Source organism: Oncorhynchus keta, chromosome 10 (assembly GCF_023373465.1).
Source record: "Oncorhynchus keta strain PuntledgeMale-10-30-2019 chromosome 10, Oket_V2, whole genome shotgun sequence".
Classification (NCBI taxonomy): domain Eukaryota; kingdom Metazoa; phylum Chordata; class Actinopteri; order Salmoniformes; family Salmonidae; genus Oncorhynchus; species Oncorhynchus keta.
In genome coordinates, this window is record NC_068430.1 from 12670895 (window position 1) to 12693457 (window position 22563).

The following is a 22563-nucleotide window of genomic DNA, read 5'->3' on the forward strand; positions in this document are numbered from 1 at the left end:
CCTTGGCCAGCTCTACCGCTATCTCTCTCAGAATGACCTTCTTGATCCAAATCAGTCAGGTTTCAAGACTAGTCATTCAACTGAGACTGCTCTTCTCTGTATCACGGAGGCGCTCCGCACTGCTAAAGCTAACTCTCTCTCCTCTGCTCTCATCCTTCTAGACCTATCGGCTGCCTTCGATACTGTGAACCATCAGATCCTCCTCTCCACCCTCTCCGAGTTGGGCATCTCCGGCGCGGCCCACGCTTGGATTGCGTCCTACCTGACAGGTCGCTCCTACCAGGTGGCGTGGCGAGAATCTGTCTCCTCACCACGCGCTCTCACCACTGGTGTCCCCCAGGGCTCTGTTCTAGGCCCTCTCTTATTCTCGCTATACACCAAGTCACTTGGCTCTGTCATAACCTCACATGGTCTCTCCTATCATTGCTATGCAGACGACACACAATTAATCTTCTCCTTTCCCCCTTCTGATGACCAGGTGGCGAATCGCATCTCTGCATGTCTGGCAGACATATCAGTGTGGATGACGGATCACCACCTCAAGCTGAACCTCAGCAAGACGGAGCTCCTCTTCCTCCCGGGGAAGGACTGCCCGTTCCATGATCTCGCCATCACGGTTGACAACTCCATTGTGTCCTCCTCCCAGAGCGCTAAGAACCTTGGCGTGATCCTGGACAACACCCTGACGTTCTCAACTAACATCAAGGCGGTGTCCCGTTCCTGTAGGTTCATGCTCTACAACATCCGCAGAGTACGACCCTGCCTCACACAGGAAGCGGCGCAGGTCCTAATCCAGGCACTTGTCATCTCCCGTCTTGATTACTGCAACTCGCTGTTGGCTGGGCTCCCTGCCTGTGCCATTAAACCCCTACAACTCATCCAGAACGCCGCAGCCCGTCTGGTGTTCAACCTTCCCAAGTTCTCTCACGTCACCCCGCTCCTCCGCTCTCTCCACTGGCTTCCAGTTGAAGCTCGCATCCGCTACAAGACCATGGTGCTCGCCTACGGAGCTGTGAGGGGAACGGCACCTCAGTACCTCCAGGCTCTGATCAGGCCCTACACCCAAACAAGGACACTGCGTTCATCCACCTCTGGCCTGCTCGCCTCCCTACCACTGAGGAAGTACAGTTCCCGCTCAGCCCAGTCAAAACTGTTCGCTGCTCTGGCCCCCAATGGTGGAACAAACTCCTCACGACGCCAGGACAGCGGAGTCAATCACCACCTTCCGGAGACACCTGAAACCCCACCTCTTCAAGGAATACCTAGGATAGGGTAAGTAAGGGTAAGTAATCCTTCTCACCCCCCTTCTCACCCCCCCCAACAAGATTTAGATGCAAGTGGCTGTTCCACTGGTTGTCATAAGGTGTATGCACCAATTTGTAAGTCGCTCTGGATAAGAGCGTCTGCTAAATGACTTAAATGTAATGTAATGTAATGTCTGATGAGACAAAAGTAGAGCTTTTTAGTCTAAACTCCACTCGCCGTGTTTGGAGGAAGGAGAAGGATGAGTACAACCCCAAGAATACCATCCCAACTGTGAAGCATGGAGGTGGAAACAACATTCTTTGGGGATGCTTTTCTGCAAAGGGGACAGGACGACTGCACCATATTGAGGGGAGGATGGATGGGGCCATGTATCGCAAGATCTTGGCCAACAACCTCCTTCCCTCAGTAAGCGCATTGAAGATGGGTCATGGCTGGGTCTTCCAGCATGACAACGACCCAAAACACACAGCCAGGTCAACTAAGGAGTGGCTTCGTAAGAAGCATCTCAAGGTCCTGGAGTGGCCTAGCCAGTCTCCAGACCTGAACCCAATATAACATTTTTGGAGGGAGCTGAAAGTCCGTATTTGCCTAGCGACAGCCCCGAAACCTGAAGGATCTGGAGGTCTGTATGGAGGAGTGGGCCAAAATCCCTGCTGCAGTGTGTGCAAATCTGGTCAAGAACTACAGGAAACGTATGATCACTGTAATTGCAAACAAAGGTTTCTGTACCAAATATTAAGTTCTGCCTTTCTGATGTATCAAATACTTATGTCATGCAATACTAAACGATATCATAACCGCCATCGATAAAAGACAGTACTGTGCAGCCATCTTCATCAACCTTGCCAAGGCTTTCGACTCTGTCAATCACCATATTCTTAGCGGCAGACTCAATAGCCTCGGTTTTTCGGATGACTGCCTTGCCTGGTTCACCAACTACTTTGCAGACAGAGTTCAGTGTGTCAAATTGGAGGGCATGCTGTCCGGTCCTCTGGCAGTCTCTATGGGGGTGCCACAGGGTTCAAGCCTCGGGCCGACTCTTTTCTCTGTATATATCAATGATGTTGCTCTTGCTGCGGGCGTTTCCCTGATCCACCTCTACGCAGATGACACCATTCTATATACATCCGGCCCGTCCTTGGACACTGTGCTATCTAACCTCCAAACGAGCTTCAATGCCATACAACACTCCTTCCGTGGCCTCCAACTGCTCTTAAACGCTAGTAAAACCAAATGCATGCTTTTCAACCGTTCGCTGCCTGCACCCGCACGCCTGACCAGCATCACCACCCTGGATGGTTCCGACCTTGAATATGTGGACATCTATAAGTACCTAGGTACTCTCCTTCCAGACTCATATCAAACATCTCCAATCGAAAATCAAATCTAGAGTCGGCTTTCTATTCCGCCACGAAGCCTCCTTCACTCACGCCGCCAAACTTACCCTAGTACAACTGACTATCCTACCGATCCCTGATTTCCTCGACTTCGGCGATGTCATCTACAAAATTGCTTCCAACACTCTACTCAGCAAACTGGATGCAGTTTATCACAGTGCCATCCGTTTTGTCACTAAAGCACCTTATACCACCCACCACTGCAACCTGTATGCTCTAGTCGGCTGGCCCTCGCTACATATTCGTCGCCAGACCCACTGGCTCCAGGTCATCTACAAGTCCATGCTAGGTAAAGCTCCGCCTTATCTCAGTTCACTGGTCACGATGGCAACACCCATCCGTAGCACGCGCTCCAGCAGGTGTATCTCACTGATCATCCCTAAAGCCAACACCTCATTTGGCCGCCTTTCGTTCCAGTTCTCTGCTGCCTGTGACTGGAACGAATTGCAAAAATCGCTGAAGTTTGAGACTTTTATCTCCTTCACCAACTTCAAACATCAGCTATCTGAGCAGCTAACCGATCGCTGCAGCTGTACATAGTCTATCGGTAAATAGCCCACCCATTTTTACCTACCTCATCCCCATACTGTTTTTATTTATTTACTTTTCTGCTCTTTTGCACACCAATATCTCTACCTACCTGTACATGACCATCTGATCATTTATCACTCCAGTGTTAATCTGCAAAATTGTAATTATTCGCCTACCTCCTCATGCCTTTTGCACACAATATATATAGACTCCCCTTTTTTTTCTTTATTTTTTTTCTACTGTGTTATTGACTTGTTAATTGTTTGCTCCATGGGTAACTCTGTGTTGTCTGTTCACACTGCTATGCTTTATCTTGGCCAGGTGGCAGTTGCAAATGAGAACTTGTTCTCAACTAGCCTACCTGGTTAAATAAAGGTGAAATAAAAAATTAAAATAAAATAAAAAGTAGAGATGTTATGTTCTCCCACGTCTTTAAACATCGAAATCCACTTTTGAACAGATCCAATATTACAAGTATAATTATTCTCTAATCAAGGGTTTCTGTTCTGTTCTGTCAAATGCATTTTTTTCTATGCATGACTTATTTTCAGTCTTTGATGTAACATGGGAAAAATATGCTATATAGCGGAGGCTAGAGTCTCTCCATCTTTCAGGTGGTTTTTCTCAGTAACACACTGTGCAAGAATGAGCAAATGATCCACGGTTACATTTAGTGTACCAGTATATACAGTATGTATCTGGTGTGACAAACTGGTGAGCTGGGGCTAGTTTGATAAGTTAATCATCCAAAGTAGTACTTTCATTCATCTCATTCAACCTCCGTTATTAACCTATAATTAACTTGGTCACTTGCACCGCAAAGCCTGACCTTTATAGCTTGACTCCTGACCTTGACTCTTCAAGACGAGCGTCCGTAATGAAACTTGACCATATACGTCGGACGAGTGATACATTGATTCCTGTGACATTTTTTGTTGTTCCTGTTGTTAGTATGTGTGTTCTCGCTTCGACAACACTGCATGGAGGACTGATAAGGATAAGGCAGAGTGGTTGGGGAACTGACTGCACTGCGTAAGTCATCCGTTTCTATCGAACACTGATAGTCTTGGTCTGTTTCAAACAGCCAAGCCCTGCCGAGCTGATAGCTCCTCTAATGCATGTTTGGCCCCAGAATGATATGGGCAGTAAAAGGGGAACGAGATGTACTGTAGAACGAGAGATATTTTCTCAGTCTGGTGTTGTCCATGAAAGAAGGTAAGCATTTCTGTTAAGAAATGTTGATGTTTGTGACTTGACCAGGAAAAAAACATTTGGGATATTCACATTATCCACTACCACATGTCAGCTATCATTCCCTCCAATACCATCTTGACTTCAACCCAGGCCTCGATGCTATAGTATGATACGGCAGATACATAGGGTCTCTGTGTGAAACCCTGGTAGAGACTAATACTTAGGGTGCAGAAATGTATTCTTCCTCTACAGTTCTCAGTTTTATCCTTTGTAATTCAAATAAAATAAATTACTATTGGATCCCATTTCGGTTGGGCAAGCCACCCTTTTCCATTTAGCTCATGCCCAAAGCCGCCAGGATAATGGAATTTGAGCTGTCCCGCTTGTGACTCATCCCTTTGCCATGAAAGCATTAGAAGGTCACAGATGTGGATTTCCATAAGGCCATCCACCCTGCTGCTATTCACAATGCGCCTACCCAACCTGCTATTCACCATATCTTATGTAGAATCTCAGAAAGGCACATGACTGCTAGAGTCATCTCGCAAATTCAATATACACTGAGTGTACAAAACATTATGAACACCTTTCCATGACATAACCTGACTAGGTGAGTCCAGGTGAAAGCTATGATCCCATATTGATGTCAATCAGTGTAGATGAAGGGGAGAAGACAGGTTAAAGAACGATTATTAAGCCTTGAGACAATTGAGACACAGATTGTGTATGTGTGCCATTCAGAGAGTGAATGGGCAAGACAAAAGATTTAAGTGTCTTTGAACGGGGTAAGGTAGTAAGTGCCAGGCAAACCAGTTTGTGTCATGAACTGCAACGCTACTGGGTTTTTCACGCTCACATGTTTCCTGTGTGTATCAAGAATGGTCCACCACCCAAAGGACATCCAGCCAACTTAACACAACTGTGGGAAGCATTGGAGTCAACATGGACCAGCATCCCTGTGTAGCGCTTTCGACACCTTGTAGAGTCCATGCCTCAATGAATTGAGGATGTTCTGAGGGAAAAAAGGGGTGCAACGCAATATTAGGAAGAAAACTTATGTGGCAGAAGTGGAAGCGCTATAAAACTTGTGAGAGAGGTGTAAGCGATATAAAATGTATGTGGGAGAGGTGGAAGCGATATAAAATGTATGTGGGAGAGGTGGAAGCGATATAAAATGTATGTGGGAGAGGTGGAAGCGATATAAAATGTATGTGGGAGAGGTGGAAGCGATATAAAATGTATGTGGGAGAGGTGGAAGCGATATAAAATGTATGTGGGAGAGGTGGAAGCGATATAAAATGTATGTGGGAGGTGGAAGCGATATAAAATGTATGTGGGAGAGGTGGAAGCGATATAAAATGTATGTGGGAGAGGTGGAAGCGATATAAAATGTATGTGGGAGAGGTGGAAGCGATATAAAATGTATGTGGGAGAGGTGGAAGCGATATAAAATGTATGTGGGAGAGGTGGAAGCGATATAAAATGTATGTGGGAGAGGTGGAAGCGATATAAAATGTATGTGGGAGAGGTGGAAGCGATATAAAACTTGTGTGAGAGGTGGAAGCGATATAAAACTTGTGTGAGAGGTGGAAGCGATATAAAATGTATGTGGGAGAGGTGGAAGCGATATAAAATGTATGTGGGAGAGGTGGAAGCGATATAAAATGTATGTGGGAGAGGTGGAAGCGATATAAAATGTATGTGGGACCCCGCCCTGTGCAACTGGGTACTGGACTTCCTGACGGGCCGCCCCCAGGTGGTGAGGGTAGGCAAAAATCTCCTGCTGATCCTGGGGGCCCCAGAGGTGCGTTCTGAGCCCTCTAAAACTCCCTGTTCACCCACGACTGCGTGGCCACGCACGCTCCAACTCAATCATCAAGTTTGCGGACGACACAACAGTGGTAGGCTTGATTACCAACAACGACGAGACGGCCTACAGGGAAGAGGTGAGGGCCCTCGGAGTGTGGTGTCAGGAAAATAACCTCACACTCAACGTCAACAAAACTAAGGAGATGATTGTGGACTTCAGGAAACAGCAGAGGGAACACCCCCTATCCACATCGATGGAACAGTAGTGGAGAGGTAGCTAGTTTTAAGTTCCTCGGCATACACATCACAGACAAAAATTGTCCACTCACACTGACAGCGGGAGAGCGCAGAAGCGCCTATTCAACCTCAGGAGGCTGAAGAAATTCGGCTTGTCACCAAAAGCACTCAAAACTTCTACAGATGCACAATGGGAGCATCCTGGCGGGCTGTATCATAAACTGCTCCGCCCTCAACCGTAAGGCTCTCCAGAGGGTAGTGAGGACTACAACGCAAAAACTACCTGCCCTCCAGGGACCACCCGTTGTTACAGGAAGGCCATAAAGATCATCAAGGACATCAACCACCCGAACCACTGCCTGGGATCATCCAGAAGGCGAGGTCATACAGGTGCATCAAAGCTGGGAGAGAGACTGAAAAACAGCTTCTATCTCAAGGCCATCAGACTGTTAAACAGCCACCACTAACAGTGGGAGTGGCTGCTGCCAACACACTGTCATTGACACTGACCCAACTCCAGCCATTTTAATAATGGGAATTGATGGGAATTATGTAAATATATCACTAGCCACTTTAAACAATGCTACCTTATATAATGTTAGACCCTACATTATTCATCTCATATGCATATGTGGGACTGTACTCTACATCATCGACTGCATCCTTATAACACATGTATCACTAGCCACTTTAACTATGCCACTTTGTTTACTTTGTCTACACACTCATCTCATATGTATATACTGTATCGATACCATCTACTGTATGCTGCTCTGTACCATCACTCATTCATATATATGTACATATTCCTTATCCCCTTACACTGTGTATAAGACAGTAGTTTTGGAATTGTTAGTTAGATTACTTGTTGGTTATCACTGCATTGTCGGAACTAGAAGCACAAGCATTTCGCTACACTCGCATTTAACATCTGCTAACCATGTGTATGTGACAAATAAAATTTGATTTGATTTGATTTGGAAGCGATATAAAATGTATGTGGGAGAGGCGGAAGCGATATAAAACTTGTGTGAGAGGTGGAAGCGATATAAAATGTATGTGGGAGAGGTGGAAGCGATATAAAATGTATGTGGGAGAGGTGGAAGCGATATAAAATGTATGTGGGAGAGGTGGAAGATATAAAATATAAAATGTATGTGGGAGAGGTGGAAGCGATATAAAATGTATGTGGGAGAGGTGGAAGCGATATAAAATGTATGTGGGAGAGGTGGAAGCGATATAAAATGTATGTGGGAGAGGTGGAAGCGATATAAAATGTGGAATCAATATAAAATGTATGTGGGAGAGGTGGAAGCGATATAAAATGTATGTGGGAGAGGTGGAAGCGATATAAAATGTATGTGGGAGAGGTGGAACGATATAAAATGTATGTGGGAGAGGTGGAAGCGATATAAAATGATATAAAATGTGGGAGAGGTGGAAGCGATATAAAATGTATGTGGGAGAGGTGGAAGCGATATAAAATGTATGTGGGAGAGGTGGAAGCGATATAAAATGTATGTGGGAGAGGTGGAAGCGATATAAAATGTATGTGTGGGAGATATAAAATGTATGTGGAAGCGATATAAAACTTATGTGAGAGGTGGAAGCGATATAAAATGTATGTGGGAGAGGTGGAAGCGATATAAAATGTATGTGGGAGAGGTGGAAGCGATATAAAATGTATGTGGGAGAGGTGGAAGCGATATAAAATGATATATAAAATGTATGTGGGAGAGGTGGAAGCGATATAAAATGTATGTGGGAGAGGTGGAAGCGATATAAAATGTATGTGGGAGAGGTGGAAGCGATATAAAATGTGTGGGATGTGGGAGATATAAAATGTATGTGGGAGGAAGCGATATAAAATGTATGTGGGAGAGGTGGAAGGGATATAAAATGTATGTGGGAGAGGTGGAAGCGATATAAAATGTATGTGGGAGAGGTGGAAGCGATATAAAATGTATGTGGGAGAGGTGGAAGCGATATAAAATGTATGTGGGAGAGGTGGAAGCGATATAAAATGTATGTGGGAGAGGTGGAAGCGATATAAAACTTGTGTGAGAGGTGGAAGCGATATAAAATGTATGTGGGAGAGGTGGAAGCGATATAAAATGTATGTGGGAGAGGTGGAAGCGATATAAAATGTATGTGGGAGAGGTGGAAGCGATATAAAATGTATGTGGGAGAGGTGGAAGCGATATAAAATGTATGTGGGAGAGGTGGAAGCGATATAAAATGTATGTGGGAGAGGTGGAAGCGATATAAAATGTATGTGGGAGAGGTGGAAGCGATATAAAATGTATGTGGGAGAGGTGGAAGCGATATAAAATGTATGTGGGAGAGGTGGAAGCGATATAAAATGTATGTGGGAGAGGTGGAAGCGATATAAAATGTATGTGGGAGAGGTGGAAGCGATATAAAATGTATGTGGGAGAGGTGGAAGCGATATAAAATGTATGTGGGAGAGGTGGAGATATAAAATATAAAATGTATGTGGGAGAGGGGAGATATAAAAGTATGTGGGGAAGCGATATAAAAAATGATATAAAATGTATGTGGGAGAGGTGGAAGCGATATAAAATGTATGTGGGAGAGGTGGAGGTGGAACGATATAAAATGTATGTGGGAGAGGTGGAAGCGATATAAAATGTATGTGGAGAGGTGGAAGCGATATAAAATGTATGTGGGAGAGGTGGAAGCGATATAAAATGTATGTGGGAGAGGTGGAAGCGATATAAAATGTATGTGGGAGAGGTGGAAGCGATATAAAATGTATGTGGGAGAGGTGGAAGCGATATAAAATGTATGTGGGAGAGGTGGAAGCGATATAAAAATGTGGGAGAGGTGGGGATATAAAATGTATGTGGGAGAGCGATATAAAATGTATGTGGGAGAGGTGGAAGCGATATAAAATGTATGTGGGAGAGGTGGAAGCGATATAAAATGTATGTGGGAGAGGTGGAAGCGATATAAAATGTATGTGGGAGAGGTGGAAGCGATATAAAATGTATGTGGGAGATATAAAATGGTGGAAGGCGATATAAAATGTATGTGGGAGAGGTGGAAGCGATATAAAATGTATGTGGGAGAGGTGGAAGCGATATAAAATGTATGTGGGAGAGGTGGAAGCGATATAAAATGTATGTGGGAGAGGTGGAAGCGATATAAAATGTATGTGGGAGGGAGATGTGGGAGAGGTGGAAGCGATATAAAATGTATGTGGGAGAGGTGGAAGCGATATAAAATGTATGTGGGAGAGGTGGAAGCGATATAAAATGTATGTGGGAGAGGTGGAGAGGTGGAAGCGATATAAAATGTATGTGGGAGAGGTGGAAGCGATATAAAATGTATGTGGGAGAGGTGGAAGCGATATAAAATGTATGTGGGAGAGGTGGAAGCGATATAAAATGTATGTGGGAGAGGTGGAAGCGATATAAAATGTATGTGGGAGAGGTGGAAGCGATATAAAATGTATGTGGGAGAGGTGGAAGCGATATAAAATGTATGTGGGGAGAGGTGGAAGCGATATAAAATGTATGTGGAGAGGTGGAAGCGATATAAAATGTATGTGGGAGAGGTGGAAGCGATATAAAATGTATGTGGAGAGGTGGAAGCGATATAAAATGTATGTGGGAGAGGTGGAAGGATATAAAATGTATGTGGGAGAGGTGGAAGCGATATAAAATGTATGTGGGAGAGGTGGAAGCGATATAAAATGTATGTGGGAGAGGTGGAAGCGATATAAAATGTATGTGGGAGAGGTGGAAGCGATATAAAATGTATGTGGGAGAGGTGGAAGGATATAAAATGTATGTGGGAGAGGTGGAAGCGATATAAAATGTATGTGGGAGAGGTGGAGAGGTGGCGATATAAAATGTATGTGGGAGAGGTGGAAGCGATATAAAATGTATGTGGGAGAGGTGGAAGCGATATAAAATGTATGTGGGAGAGGTGGAAGCGATATAAAATGTATGTGGGAGAGGTGGAAGCGATATAAAATGTATGTGGGAGAGGTGGAAGCGATATAAAATGTATGTGGGAGAGGTGGAAGCGATATAAAATGTATGTGGGAGAGGTGGAAGCGATATAAAATGTATGTGAGAGGGGAGATGTATGTGGTGGAAGCGATATAAAATGTATGTGGGAGAGGTGGAAGCGATATAAAATGTATGTGGGAGAGGTGGAAGCGATATAAAATGTATGTGGGAGAGGTGGAAGCGATATAAAATGTATGTGGGAGAGGTGGAAGCGATATAAAATGTATGTGGGAGAGGTGTATGTGGGAGAGGCGATATAAAATGTATGTGGGAGAGGTGGAAGCGATATAAAATGTATGTGGGAGAGGTGGAAGCGATATAAAATGTATGTGGGAGAGGTGGAAGCGATATAAAATGTATGTGGGAGAGGTGGAAGCGATATAAAATGTATGTGGGAGAGGTGGAAGCGATATAAAATGTATGTGGGAGATGTATGTGGAGAAGCGATATAAAATGTATGTGGGAGAGGTGGAAGCGATATAAAATGTATGTGGGAGGTGGAAGCGATATAAAAACTATGTGGGAGAGGTGGAAGCGATATAAAATGTATGTGGGAGAGGTGGAAGCGATATAAAATGTATGTGGGAGAGGTGGAAGCGATATAAAATGTATGTGGGAGAGGTGGAAGCGATATAAAATGTATGTGGGAGAGGTGGAAGTGTGAGAGGTGATATAAAATGTATGTGGGAGAGGTGGAAGCGATATAAAATGTATGTGGGAGAGGTGGAAGCGATATAAAATGTATGTGGGAGAGGCAGAAGCGATATAAAACTTGTGTGAGAGGTGGAAGCGATATAAAATGTATGTGGGAGAGGTGGAAGCGATATAAAATGTATGTGGGAGAGGTGGAAGCGATATAAAATGTATGTGGGAGAGGTGGAAGCGATATAAAATGTATGTGGGAGAGCGGAAGCGATATAAAACTTGTGTGGGAGGTGGAAGCGATATAAAATGTATGTGGGAGAGGTGGAAGCGATATAAAATGTATGTGGGAGAGGTGGAAGCGATATAAAATGTATGTGGGAGAGGTGGAAGCGATATAAAATGTATGTGGGGGAGAGGATATAAAAAATGTATGTGGGAGAGGTGGAAGCGATATAAAATGTATGTGGGAGAGGTGGAAGCGATATAAAATGTATGTGGGAGAGGTGGAAGCGATATAAAATAAAATGTATGTGGGAGAGGTGGAAGCGATATAAAATGTATGTGTGGGAGAGGCAGAAGCGATATAAAACTTGTGTGAGAGGTGGAAGCGATATAAAATGTATGTGGGAGAGGTGGAAGCGATATAAAATGTATGTGGGAGAGGTGGAAGCGATATAAAATGTATGTGGGAGAGGTGGAAGCGATATAAAACTTGTGATATAAAACTTGTGTAGTGTGTGAGAGGTGGAAGCGATATAAAATGTATGTGGGAGAGGTGGAAGCGATATAAAATGTATGTGGGAGAGGTGGAAGCGATATAAAATGTATGTGGGAGAGGTGGAAGCGATATAAAATGTATGTGGGAGAGGTGGAAGCGATATAAAACTTGTGTGAGAGGTGGAAGCGATATAAAATGTATGTGGGAGAGGTGGAAGCGATATAAAATGTATGTGGGAGAGGTGGAAGCGATATAAAATGTATGTGGGAGAGGCAGAAGCGATATAAAACTTGTGTGAGAGGTGGAAGCAATATAAAATGTATGTGGGAGAGGTGGAAGCGATATAAAATGTATGTGGGAGAGGTGGAAGTGTTATAAAATGTATGTGGGAGAGGTGGAAGCGATATAAAAATGTGTGGGAGAGGTGGAAGCGATATAAAATGTATGTGGAGAGGTGGAAGCGATATAAAATGTATGTGGGAGAGGTGGAAGGGATATAAAATGTATGTGGGAGAGGTGGAAGCGATATAAAATGTATGTGGAGAGGTGGAAGCGATATAAAATGTATGTGGGAGAGGTGGAAGCGATATAAAATGTATGTGGGAGAGGTGGAAGCGATATAAAATGTATGTGGAGAGGTGGAAGCGATATAAAATTGTGTGAGAGGTGGAAGCGATATAAAATGTATGTGGGAGAGGTGGAAGCGATATAAAATGTATGTGGGAGAGGTGGAAGCGATATAAAATGTATGTGGGAGAGGTGGAAGCGATATAAAATGTATGTGGGAGAGGCGGAAGCGATTTAAAACTTGTGTGAGAGGCAGAAGCGATATAAAACTTGTGTGAGAGGTGGAAGCAATATAAAATGTATGTGGGAGAGGTGGAAGCGATATAAAATGTATGTGGGAGAGGTGGAAGCGATATAAAATGTATGTGGGAGAGGTGGAAGCGATATAAAATGTATGTGGGAGAGGTGGAAGCGATATAAAATGTATGTGGGAGAGGTGGAAGCGATATAAAATGTATGTGGGAGAGGTGGAAGCGATATAAAATGTATGTGGGAGACTTGGTGAGAAGGGATATAAAATGTATGTGGGAGAGGTGGAAGCGATATAAAATGTATGTGGGAGAGGTGGAAGCGATATAAAATGTATGTGGGAGAGGTGAGAGGTGGAAGCGATATAAAATGTATGTGGGAGAGGTGGAAGCGATATAAAATGTATGTGGGAGAGGTGGAAGCGATATAAAATGTATGTGTGAGAGATATAAAATGTATGTGGAAGCGATATAAAATGTATGTGGGAGAGGTGGAAGCGATATAAAATGTATGTGGGAGAGGTGGAAGCGATATAAAATGTATGTGGGAGAGGTGGAAGCGATATAAAATGTATGTGGGAGAGGCAGAAGCGATATAAAATGTATGTGGGAGAGGTGGAAGCGATATAAAATGTATGTGGGAGAGGTGGAAGCGATATAAAATGTATGTGGGAGAGGCAGAAGCGATATAAAACTTGTGTGAGAGGTGGAAGCGATATAAAATGTATGTGGGAGAGGTGGAAGCGATATAAAATGTATGTGGGAGAGGTGGAAGCGATATAAAATGTATGTGGGAGAGGCAGAAGCGATATAAAACTTGTGTGAGAGGTGGAAGCGATATAAAATGTATGTGGGAGAGGTGGAAGCGATATAAAATGTATGTGGGAGAGGTGGAAGCGATATAAAATGTATGTGGGAGAGGTGGAAGCGATATAAAATGTATGTGGGAGAGGCGGAAGCGATATAAAACTTGTGTGAGAGGTGGAAGCGATATAAAATGTATGTGGGAGAGGTGGAAGCGATATAAAATGTATGTGGGAGAGGTGGAAGCGATATAAAATGTATGTGGGAGAGGTGGAAGCGATATAAAATGTATGTGGGAGAGGCGGAAGCGATATAAAACTTGTGTGAGAGGTGGAAGCGATATAAAATGTATGTGGGAGAGGTGGAAGCGATATAAAATGTATGTGGGAGAGGTGGAAGCGATATAAAATGTATGTGGGAGAGGCAGAAGCGATATAAAACTTGTGTGAGAGGTGGAAGCAATATAAAATGTATGTGGGAGAGGTGGAAGCGATATAAAATGTATGTGGGAGAGGTGGAAGCGATATAAAATGTATGTGGGAGAGGTGGAAGCGATATAAAATGTATGTGGGAGAGGTGGAAGCGATATAAAATGTATGTGGGAGAGGTGGAAGCGATATAAAATGTATGTGGGAGAGGTGGAAGCGATATAAAATGTATGTGGGAGAGGTGGAAGCGATATAAAATGTATGTGGGAGAGGTGGAAGCGATATAAAATGTATGTGGGAGAGGTGGAAGCGATATAAAATGTATGTGGGAGAGGCGGAAGCGATATAAAACTTGTGTGAGAGGTGGAAGCGATATAAAAATGTGTGGGAGAGGTGGAAGCGATATAAAATGTATGTGGGAGAGGTGGAAGCGATATAAAATGTATGTGGGAGAGGCGGAAGCGATTTAAAACTTGTGTGAGAGGCAGAAGCGATATAAAACTTGTGTGAGAGGTGGAAGCAATATAAAATGTATGTGGGAGAGGTGGAAGCGATATAAAATGTATGTGGGAGAGGTGGAAGCGATATAAAATGTATGTGGGAGAGGTGGAAGCGATATAAAATGTATGTGGGAGAGGCAGAAGCGATATAAAATGTATGTGGGAGAGGTGGAAGCGATATAAAATGTATGTGGGAGAGGTGGAAGCGATATAAAATGTATGTGGGAGAGGTGGAAGCGATATAAAACTTGTGTGAGAGGTGGAAGCGATATAAAATGTATGTGGGAGAGGGAGAGGTGGAAGCGATATAAAATGTATGTGGGAGAGGTGGTAGCGATATAAAATGTATGTGTGAGAGGTGGAAGCGATATAAAATGTATGTGGGAGAGGTGGAAGCGATATAAAATGTATGTGGGAGAGGTGGAAGCGATATAAAATGTATGTGGGAGAGGTGGAAGCGATATAAAATGTATGTGGGAGAGGTGGAAGCGATATAAAATGTATGTGGGAGAGGTGGAAGCGATATAAAATGTATGTGGGAGAGGTGGAAGCGATATAAAATGTATGTGGGAGAGGTGGAAGCGATATAAAATGTATGTGGGAGAGGTGGAAGCGATATAAAATGTATGTGGGAGAGGCAGAAGCGATATAAAATGTATGTGGGAGAGGCGGAAGCGATATAAAATGTATGTGGGAGAGGTGGAAGCGATATAAAATGTATGTGGGAGAGGCGGAAGCGATATAAAACTTGTGAGAGAGGTGGAAGCATTACAGATAGTGTACAATCTCGGGAGGTCCTCGCCTGGTTTTTGAAGTGCTGTTAGATTGGCCAGCAAGGCAAAACAGGATGCTTACATATCCAGACTTGTGTTGTTCCTTAAAGAAAGACCAGGCCACTGATAAGAGCGGTCTAATTGAAACGACAACCTGAGAAGGCAATCGATGACTTACACTGGTGCTGAGAGCCCCATATTCCTCAAGAGGTGCCTATTGATTAGATTTCATACAATCTGATAACTCTGATTGATCTTCTCCATTTTTAAAGGTTCAGGCTTGGATCAACAGCTCTGCCCCCCCCAACATAGCTGTGGAAGCTGGAGAGGAGTTCACAGCCACTGACGTTCTCCTTCCATCAGCACACATAGTCATGTAAAGTATTATATAACGTGACGGAAACACATATTGAAAAAATACAGTGAGACATCTCATGGTTTTCTCATTTAGTCGAAAAATATATGAGAAAACATTTGCGCAAAGGCACAATCTAAGTTTTCTGTAAGTTTACGCCAGTGGTTGTGAGTGTTCTTCTTCTTTGGTTTTCCTGGTGGATACCTTCACAAAGACCCTCCTCTGTCACTGTCCTCCAGAAAGTGTCAGGGTGATTTTAATTGATATCGCCTTTAAATGTATCAAAATGACCCAGAAGGACCCTATGACAGGGAGCTGGTGGTACCATTATTTTGAGCCGACCTCTCACCAGCCTCCAGCAGAGCCTATGCTATAGTGGTAATATGATCCTCCCTACTCTGCAGTTTTGTTGTGGAGGAATGAGAATGTAGAGTGGAGAAAGAGCAGTGTATGAACAGGGCTAAGTGCCTCCCTATTATCCTCTCAGCACAATCTCAGGAGATTCTCTCACACTAGTCTAGTGTGGGTGTAGCTAGGAACCAAAAACTGGGATGCTACACAGGAATTAAATAAGATACGTTGCATAGAAACTACCATCTGCTATGGCCGATTTAGGGTAGACTACAGTGGTGGTAATTACATTATTCCCTTCCAGTTTCAATTTAGCTGACAATACAATTATATTGTCAAGTAAAAAAACAACAAGTGAAATACAAGTAGCCTAAAATACCAATTAAAATCTGAAAGACTTGAACATTTGACTAGATCTGGATAATTTGATAGTAGCACCTGATACATAATATTCAAATAGTCATATAATCATGTCTTCAGAGTTATTGGTTTGAATCAATTACAGTATATGTGAATGGACAAAGCCATCAATCACATGACACCATTAATTCCTATGTAAAATGTGAATTGAAGCCTAAGGAAGTTGGTTAAGACAGCGTCTCATGGGCTGTGTTTACACTGGCAGCCCAATTCTGATTTTTTTCTTCCACTAAGGGATGCATTGAAATGTTCTATTTCAGTCAAGGGGAAGGTTTAGTCATTTTTTAAATCTAGTCCATGGGAGGGTCATGTAATTTGTCATTGAAATGTCAATATTTCTCAGTGTTTTAGAATACGTTGCTTATTAGGCTATATATTGATGTGTGCCCAAATAAAACTAAGCTGCATTACACAGTGCAATGGATTTTCCAACCCTGTGCCCCGCTGCTCTGCTCTTGCTGATCAAAAACAATTTTGTGTGCTGCTTAACCAAATGCTATACTGTGAAGGGCTGTGGCAGTTCAGGAGGAGAGTCAAAGGTTTCTTCTGAAAATTATTTTCCATTAGGCCTATTCCACTATGTTCTGTTCAGTTTGAGAAGGAGAGCGCAAAGATGAGAAGGAGGATTGGAGGTCAACTTTGATAGCTTGCTACTACTATAATAGATTTAATGAAATGTTTCTTGCCCATGATGTATTTATCAGAGTTATTGACTTCACAATAAGCCAGATTCGAGTAACTTACATTTTGGTGCTGAAACTTAAAGCAGCAGCTGCGGAAATGGACAGCTAATGGTGATGAAAGAATGCAAATTCATGTAAACAATCTTCATTTTAATTAGACATTGCTAACAACAAGAGGGCTTTGGGTTGGTGCCTATTTTTTCCTATTTAAGAAATGAGGTCGGCCTACCTGTTTGAATGACCAAATTTGGCTATAGGCTGCTTATGTCCATAGATTTGTCAATTCCCTCACTCACCATGCACTTTTTAAATAGGCTGTTATGTTAAAACCAATACTCAAATTGAGGGGGAATGAGAGGGTATACTATAGGCCTACCTTTATTAAAGAAAATGGCAAAAAAAAGTCACAGCCTACCCCTTGTTAGCTTAACATTTTGAAGAAAATTAAAGGGATCCGATTACATAAAGTGATCTATAACAGCGTTTTGGTGCACAATGCTTCATGCTAGAAACAAGCTGTAAAATTCCTGGGAAATGTGTGACTCCGATGGATATGGGGTATCATTGTTTTGTTTCCTTGACATTCAGAGGCTGATTTTGATTGGGAAGTAATCTAATTCTGTCACTATCAACTGATTAAACTATTCACTTTATGTGCAAAAAAAGATGTTTAAACCCAGACACCTTTTATGGAAACACTTGTGACCTTCTCTCATTGGGTTAATCTCACCCATCTACACAAAATTGTAACTTGCCCACCCAGGAACTTTCAATGTTGTCTTGTTCAGCGACTCCAGTGTATATTTGGCCTTGTGTTTTAGGTTATTGTCCAGCTGAAAGATTAATTTGTCTCCCAGTGTCTGTTGGAAAGCAGACTGAACCAGGTTCTATTCTAGGATTTTGCCTGTGATTAACTCCATTCCATTTTTTGAATCCTAAAATACTCCCTTGTCCTTGCCAATGACAAGCATACCCATAACATGATGCAGCCACCACCGTGCTCGAAAATATGAAGAGGTACTGTTGGACGTACCCCAAACATAACCCTTTGTATTCAGGACATAGAGTCAGTTCTTTATTTATTTAGTATTTATTTTTAATTTTGGAGGGGGTGTAGATCAGCTTTATTATTGCAGATAGATTGTAGCTTCCATTAATGTAATTGTCTGCATCATTTCCAATCCCTCATATATATTTTTTTGTATAAAACACAAAATTAGTCAAAAGTTTGGACCCACCTACTCATTCCAGGGTTTTTCTTTATTTTTACTATTTTCTACATTGTAGAATAATACTATAAGACATGAATACTATGAAATAACACATTTGGAATCATGTAGTAACCAAAACATTATTAAACAAATCAAACATATTTTATATTTGAAATTCTTCAATTTCTTTTTTTTTAAATCAATTGTTTGGTGACGTGATTATATTTAGTATTGTTTCATGTAAAAATGATAACTTTTAAAATGTTTTACAATTAAAACATTTCTGAAATTCACTAAGAAGGATGGTCCTCCCTTTCCTCCTCTCAATAGCCTCCACTGGTTAAATACTTATAGACTGAAGATTTTTCAGCCTTTCATTTTAAATTATTTTGTAAAATTATCCCAAAAAATAATTCCAGTTTGACATTATGGGGTATAATGTGTGGGCCAGTGACAAAAGAAATCTCAATTGAATCCATTTTAAATGCAGGTTCAAACACAACAAAATGTGGAAAAAGTCAAGGGGTGTGAATACTTTCTGATGGCACTGTAGACACTCTGGAGGGAAAGTTGAATGAGAGTCACTAGTCTTCCTGCAAGGTATGGAGATCCCACTTGTCAAAAATCATGAACGGATTGACATCAATATTTATTTATTCAAGCATGAAAGCCCCTTGGAGGTTAGAAACTTATTTTGCCAGCATGACCTGGCAATTAACCCCCAGGCCATGGAGAAGAGGTGTGTGAATATAGCAGATTATTAGGCGCTAGGTATGCAATGTAATAGGCCTGGCCCAACCACAAGGACTCATCAGGGTCAGATGTACTAAGCATTATTTGAATGTTCATTTTGATAACTGTAATCTTCTCGGTGGAAAATCTCAATATGGTGCTGATGGGTGAAAAGCAGGGTGGGCATAAACCCATTTTGTACATTGTTATCCTGCAGGAATTTTAATCAGTCTACCCACAAAGACATTATTAATTACCATATTTCTAGCTGAAGCTGCCTTCTCTGGTCGTTTGTAGCAGAGTAATTTCTTGCCCCAACCCTGATGATCTGTGGAGCAATATGATCACTAATGAGCTTATGGAAATCCAAAGTTCGAGGCAAGAATAGCTTTCAATACTTAATGAACGTACCCAGAGCGGAGTTATTTGAAATGTAATGTGCGGATACATACTCGCTTTGCTTGATTACAGTACATTATTCTTTGTAACGGCTAAGATAACTGCCAATGGTGAGGCCATTCTCTCTCTGTCTCTCTTGGTCTCTCTGTCTCTCTCTGTCCCTCTCTCTGTCTCTCTTGGTCTCTCTGTCTCTCTCTGTCCCTCTCTCTGTCTCTCTTGGTCTCTCTGTCCCTCTCTCTGTCCCTCTCTCTGTCTCTCTTTCTCTCTCTCTCTCTCTCTCTCTCTCTCTCTCTCTCTCTCTCTCTCTCTCTCTCTCTCTCTCTCTCTCTCTCTCTCTCTCTCTCTCTCTCTCTCTCTCTCTCTCTCTTTGTCTCTCTCTGTCTCTCTATAGCTAAGTAATACCTACATTGTGTTCATAGGATGTCACATGAATGCTTTCCCAAGCTGGAATATTAGGAATTATTTATTCTCTGGGAAATATATTAACTCACCATTTCCATGGTTTCCCAATGCATTCTACAGTTGCTTCTCAGCACCTTAGCAACTATTTTGTTATCATAGTTAGTTGACTAGAATAGCCCTTGTGATTTCTGGACATGACTGATTCCACTGCTACATGTCAGATTCAATATTCATTCCAGCGTCTTGATTATGAATAGATTACACTTTAACTCACTTTCAACTGTCTGTCATAACTGATTATCCCCAGTGAATCTCTGTGAGTGGATCTGGTGGTTTTCAGGAACAGAGCTGCCCCACAGCAGTTGGTGACACAGTGTTTAAACCTGTCAGTCAACCTGCTTAAGCAAGGTACTCAACCACTCAAGGCAAGTTGTGAACTGTTACTCCCCCTATTTGACAAGATGCCCCCTCTCCACTGAAGTGTCAGGGAGGAAATGTTCATGGAGCCTCTAGTCTCAAGCGCTATCCAGGGTTTTAGGAATCTAGCTGGTATTGGGATATTTTCCAACCATCCTACAACCACCCACGGTCCATTTCCAGCCATGACCTGGCAGAACCAATGCTTGAATGAGTACTAGTCTTGCCTGAGCCCCAAATACTTGTGTTAGCCACCAGAGCTTAGCTCAGGGGCAATGAGCTAAGATGACCTCTGTTCACTACCTGGTTGATCACCTTCCTGTGCCTGGAGCCCATCTGGTTTTTCCATGGAAATCAGAGGGACTTTAGTTTGCTGTATTTAGTGTCTGCCTAGTTTCATACGTATGTGTTTGTATGATATACCATAACCAAAACCAATTGCCCTCTGGGACAAATAAAGTTAAAACTTGAAACTTCATAACATGTCCTCAGTCATTTGACTGACATCCTGTAAGAACAACGATAATGCTCCCACAAAAACGTGTGAAATCTCACATCCATGTCACACTAACTAACTGTCCTGACACTAGGATATATTTTTAGGAGCGAGCCAGCCCATCATATGCCTATACAAATATAGCCTGACAAATGTCTATACATGCATGTAAGAGACCTATGAATTACATTGTGAATCCTAACAGACTTGTGCTTGTGATGGAAAGTCTTCATTAGGGAGGGAGATTCCTTGAAAAGGGAAAGGAACATTTCATGGAGGAAACTCACTGCTAAAAGAACCTTCATTTCCAATGACTTGTGTGACCAAACACATGTCTGCTGCTACTGAAATAGGGGAAGACCGTCAGTTGGTTTCACCTTATCTACCTTAAACATGCCTCGTCTGAATTCATGGCTCTTCCTATACTCTTTAATTGCAGTTTAAGATGGCTTTTCTTCTTTCTCCCTCTCTCTCTAGTCTCTAGCAAATTTAAATTTAGACATGAATTACTGAAAATGCACGGTCAAGAGTTTTAACCAAAATCACACCAGGAGGGTATGCGACACTACATTTCACCATCAGTACGTAATCTTGTGACAGTAAAATCTAATAGTACATTTAATTAACTTCAATAGCCTACCTTGAATAAAAAAATGTAGAAAATAAAATAGTTAATTTCACATCAGTTATCTATGATAAGATTTAGATGATTCATACAGCATGTTTTTTTATGACTGAAAAAATACATTACACAGCATCAGATTTGATTCTAACTTTGTTCAGGATATTGATTAATCCAAAAATATGTTATGACATTACCTGAACGCACACCATTCACATACCTGTGTTTACCTGTTTGCTGGAGGAGGCCCAAAGATACCACATCTGTCTATTTCCCAAGGCAGGGGGAGGGTAAAAAAAAGGTCATTCAGACCATTTTCTGAGGTGGCACAATCTTGCCTTGTACATCCACAAATAGTTTAGGAAATATAGATGACTAAACCCTACTTGGGGAATTGGTCTGAAAGAGACAGATTGAAAGTGCATGTCACAGAGGCTGAAGCAATCAAAGGATGTGTATTTCAACTCAAAGGGGGTCATGTCAAATCGCACATAAACAGCATGATAAATCCAAGCCTCCCAAATCCCTCCCTGACTGCTTCCAAGGTGCTTTAGTGTTGCTGGTGTTGTTGCTTTAGTGAGGGTGGTGTTGTCATGTTGGTGTGTTGGTGTTGGTGGTGTTGTTGTATTTGTGGTTTAGTGTTGGTGTGTTGGTGTTGGTGGTGTTGTTGTATTGGTGGTTTAGTGTTGCTGGTGTTGGTGCTTTAGTGTTGGTGGTGTTGTTGTGTTGCTGGTTTAGTGTTGCTGGTATTGTTGTTGTGATGGTGCTTTAGTGTTGCTGGTGTTGGTGCTTTAGTGTTGGTGGTGTTGTTGTGTTGCTGGTTTAGTGTTGCTGGTATTGTTGTTGTGATGTTGGTTTAGTGTTGCTGGTGTTGTTGTGTTGGTGTTTAGCGTTGGTGGTGTTGCGTTGGTGCTTTAGTATTGGTGGAGTTGTTGTGTTGGTGATTTTTGGTTTGGGGGGGTGGGTAGATCAACTTATATTCGCTCCGTTTTGTTCATCACGTTTGGCTAAGAAAAAAACCCGGAAATTCAATCATTACAACGGCAAACTTTTTTTCCAAATTAACTCCATAATATCGACAGAAACATGGCAAACGTTGTTTAGAACCAATCCTCAAGGTGTTTTTCACATATCTATTCGATGATAAATCATTCGTGGCAGTTGGGGTTCTCCTCGGAAGCAAATGGAAAAATACACGCAGCTGGAGATTACGCAATAATTGCGACGGAGGACACCAAGCGAGCACCTGGTAGATGTAGTGTAAAATGGTCAATCTTCCAATGATATGCCTACAAATACGTCACAATGCTGCAGACAC

At 42.4% G+C, this 22563-nt stretch overlaps 1 protein-coding gene and 1 long non-coding RNA gene across 5 annotated transcripts in view; both read left to right on the forward strand.

Annotated features, from left to right (window-relative positions):
* LOC118374600 (metabotropic glutamate receptor 4-like) overlaps positions 1 to 22563 on the forward strand; it is a 318221-nt gene that overhangs the window by 125500 nt on the left and 170158 nt on the right. The window lies entirely within an intron of this gene.
* On the forward strand, positions 13158 to 14675 carry LOC127932122 (uncharacterized). Of its 2 annotated transcripts, none has more exons than XR_008144157.1 (3): positions 13158 to 13267; positions 13330 to 14247; positions 14553 to 14675. It is a non-coding gene; the product is annotated as an uncharacterized LOC127932122 (long non-coding RNA). The 2 variants fall into 2 exon arrangements; XR_008144158.1 differs by having other exon boundaries at positions 13452 to 14247.